The sequence below is a fragment of the Bos indicus genome, chromosome 13 (genome assembly GCF_029378745.1).
Source record: "Bos indicus isolate NIAB-ARS_2022 breed Sahiwal x Tharparkar chromosome 13, NIAB-ARS_B.indTharparkar_mat_pri_1.0, whole genome shotgun sequence".
NCBI classification, from domain to species: Eukaryota; Metazoa; Chordata; class Mammalia; order Artiodactyla; family Bovidae; genus Bos; species Bos indicus.
The window spans coordinates 28,165,513-28,169,685 of NC_091772.1; the positions used below are offsets into that span (position 1 = coordinate 28,165,513).

The window sequence follows — 4,173 nt, forward strand, 5'->3', positions numbered from 1 at the left end:
TGGTTTTTAATGTATTCAGGGTTGTGAACCATCACCACTATCTAATTTTAGAACATATTCATAATTCCAAAGGGAAACTCTGCATCCCTTAGCAGTGACTTCCTATTACTGCTCCCCATCCTGGCCCTAAACAACTGCTAATTACAATACTCCCAGTCTCTTCAGATTTGCCTAATGTGGACATTTCATATAAATGGAATCATAGTATATCTGACCTTTGTGTCTAGTTTCCTTCACTTAGCATAATGTTTTCAAGATTCATCCATATCAGCATGTATCAGTATTTTATTTTCTTTAATTGCTGAATAATATTTCATTGTATGGGTATACCACACTTTATCCATTCATCAGTTGATGGACTGATGTCCAAAAACTTGAGTCTGAAAATTCAAGTTTCTGATTTTTGGCTACTATGAATAATGCTGCTCTGAACATTTGTGTACAAATCTCTGTGTGCTCAGAAGTTTTTCAATTCTTTGACCTTCCCCTCCACTCTTTTCTTTTAAATTGTTTTGTGGGATCTTCTTGGATCATGGATTGAATCTGTCTCCCACATTGGCAGGTGGATTTATTTTTACCACTGAGCCACCAGGGAAGCCCCATTTCCCCTCCACTCTTACTCCCCCTTCCCAGAGTCTTAAATATAGACTTGTGCTGGTGAGTCAGCTTTGACCACTTGGGTGAGGATGTTTCCCAGGGGTGATAGCACAATAAGATGGATATAACTGGGTTTCTGGATGACCACATGAAGCAGAGCTGCCTATGACCACCCTGGACCCCTACACCCACTTCTAGGCTATTATCAGTTGGAGGGAAAAAAATCTGTTTTGCATTTGAGTGCCTTACTGCGGGGACGGGGGGCTCTTTGTTATAGCAGCTGAACATATGTTATGCTGATTATAACAATACTTTTAATATATGCTGTATAGAGACAAATTTTTACTTAAATCTCCACTCTGTTTCATGGATCTGTCTATTCTTGTACCAAAATCACAGCTTCAATTTCAATAATTTTATGTTTAAATGGGAGAAGGATGGGAGGGGCCTATGTCTCTCTCTCAATTTCTAGAGCATTTCTTGACTTCTCTCTGGCATTCAATCTTTCAAATGAATTCAGACTCATTTTGTCAGCTTCCACCACCTCCTATTTTCCACCTCCAAAGTCATTGGGTACTTTCCAATCAAAAGTCATTTTTTGGTCTCTGAGAGTTTGCTCATTTTCTAAAGCTGTATGTCAGAATGCTAGCCTCGGCATTTTCAAGGTGTATTTGGGGTCCACCAGCCAACATCCAGGAGTCAGCTGGACGTTTAAAATATACCCAGTCCTCCATGACCGTTGAGCCCATCCACCCAGAGAGAGGGAAAGACCAGCTGTGGTCATGGCTTCCAGAGAGGCAGGGAGGACACACACACTTGAACAGTCCATGACACAAACCACAGAAACAAGCAAAATCTTACTGAGTCCAAGATGCCCACAGCTCTGGGTCTGTGTTACAGGGAGTGTCTGTGAGGTCGCAGTGGAGGAAGGTGGCATTGCTTCACACCAGTGAGATACTTTCTCCTAAAGACAGGGCGGTGCTGCAGTGTTGATTTCAAGAGAGGAAGGGGACTGTTAACTGAGTCTGATTTCCCCCTATTCAGTGGTTAGTAATATATCAATGTACAGAATTCTTAATTCAGTCATATACAGAGTAAGTGCCATCTATTGTAATGTATTCTTCCTCCACTGCTCGAAGACAGCAGAAAGCAATTCTCCTTCTGGAATGTGCAGTTGGTCCACCACTTCATTGAACCAATGTAGGATGCTCAATTTCCTTTGTAAGATGGATTTTTTTTTTTTGGCTCCCTGTTCACATTGAGGGCCCTCGACATTTGGAATCTGGATGGCATTGTTTTGGAGAGTGTGCACACCTGGAGTTCAGGAGTGTTCTCCATTTAACATACTTGCATCAGCTTAACTTTTTTTCTAAAGTTCACTTCTATATTGTACAGATATAGAACAAATTTCTCCTTATTTTTGCTATTGTTCACATCTCCATGGGTAACTTCATAGACTTGGGCAAAAGCCCCTTCTCCAAGAAGGTGATCAGCGTAGACCAGCAATGAGCCTAATTGGAATTCAGTCTTGGGCTTGATGGCTGGAAGCTTACATGTCCATTCATAAGTATTTGGATAGGAACTCACTGGTTTAGAAAGCCCAGCTAAAGTTTGAGAATCAACTCCTCATCTCAGGAATTCTCTCAACAGTGAAGTTTGGAGCGTCTACATTCCCAAGCAAGCCAGCCTGCATCGATTCAGCCTGGAGCCCAGCGCTGGCTTCTGACGGATCCTCTGCAATGGCAAAGTCAGGGGTTGCCACTCTGCCTTGCTGGTCAGCATGGCTGCAGCAAGCTGGCCCAGACGGAGCAAGGACGCAGAAGGGACATCTGTGGGGCACACTAAGTCTCGACTTATCTCTTCAATTGGACTGAACTTTCTCTTTCAAGGGTTCCACCTTGTTTCTTTTGAAAGAATCCAAAGCCACATGGGTGTGCTGGTGTGCTACCATATTTTCTTTATCTTCCAGTGGGTGCATGGAGTCCACGGGAAGCCTGTGGAAGGGCATAGATGCGAGCTGCATGGCGAACCTAAAGTCTCCTGGGCTCTTGGGGCTGGGTGCCAGGCTTTTGTTGCAGTGGACACCCCCCACAGCTGAATCATCCAGAAACTCATCAGTGTGAGGCACTTCATTTGGTTTTGTAGGAAACCAGCTCATGGAATGTTCTCCAAAGGTCCTGGCTCCTGCAAGTTTATTTTTTGGCTGTGGTAATCCATACTTTTCTTTGTTTCATCTTCAAATACAGGAAAAGCAGATGACAAAGAAGAGATGATCTTACTGACTCCCCAAGCCCCAGAAGATGTTACATTTTTTTGAAACTTGGTTTCAAACGCATCTTCATTTTGACCTAGAGATGGCCATTCCTCTTTGTCATCAGAAATATCAGGAACTGTAGGAGCCTGAAACATATTCACGATGAAACCAAGAGCTTACTTTGTGTGCACGGTGGGTGATGGCTACACTTTGGATGGTGTTGCCTGAATGAGTGCCAGTGATATGTTTGGAGTTGTGTGAAAGGAACTTGTGTTAATAACTTCTGTGTTTCACACCCTCCTTTGACCTCTGCTCCACTGTGTAGCCTGAATTCATGAGTACTTTTGTTCACACACCTGGCATCTTTGCTGACCCCTGAAAACATGGCGTCCATCACTGGCTGGCCTGCCAAAGGAGCCAGGCAAGCTACACTCTGGTTGATGGCTGGGAACAACAGAGCAGTGGTGACAGCACTTGCCATGAGAGGAATAGAAGTTGCCTCTCTGGGTTTCTTGTCCACATTCTTCGAGGTCTGCTGAGGGATGGCTGGAAGACTCAGAGCTCTTAGTTCCTGCTGGGAGTCTGTGTGTGGCCCCAGACATGCTGGACTGACTTCAGACATCCCCTGGGAAGAGGGAAGGTTCTCATGAGACATCTCTGCTACTTGGTGTAACTTCTTATGAAGCTCATCCATTTTCTGTTTTAATAGTTGTTCATCAAAAGCATTTGCTTCTTTCCTTTTCATATAATGTCTCTCTTCATTTACCCATTGTTCATGCTTTCTCCATAGATTGTATTTCTGGGCTCTCAGCTCTTTGAAAGAAAACTCCAATTCTCGGCGAATAAGCTTCTCCTTGCAAAACATGACAAACTGCTGAACATAAGCTTTGTCATAAGCTTAGATGGGTGTGCAGAATATCCTGATTTAGAAATCATGATCACCCTTTGTTCCATGTTCGACCCTTTATCACCAGCTGCAGGTGTTTCTCCAGAAAGTTGTGGACTCTGATTCTTAGAAATGCAGGCTATTTCCTGGATTTGATTTTGAGTTACCTTTGATTTAAAATCTGAGCATCAAGCAGAGGTTCTGAGGTTCTTGCTGGAGTTGGCAAATGGTTTCAGTGAGGTGTGTCTGAAACATCCTGTACTGTTGTTGCAGTAGCTCCCTAGGTTTGACAGAGGAGCTGACCAGGTTCTGCTCCCCTGGTTGTACAGAAACTCAAAAACTGGTGATGGTCACTATTGCACTCGGCAAATTTTAAACAATAATTGATGAACCTTGGGTCATTGTGATATCACTTCTTATCTAAAAATTCCTTCAT

The 4,173-nt window shown here is 43.4% G+C and overlaps 1 pseudogene; it reads right to left on the reverse strand.

Annotated features, from left to right (window-relative positions):
• Positions 1 to 388: 388 nt before the first annotated feature.
• On the reverse strand, positions 389 to 4,173 carry LOC109567603 (mitotic checkpoint serine/threonine-protein kinase BUB1 pseudogene; annotated as a pseudogene).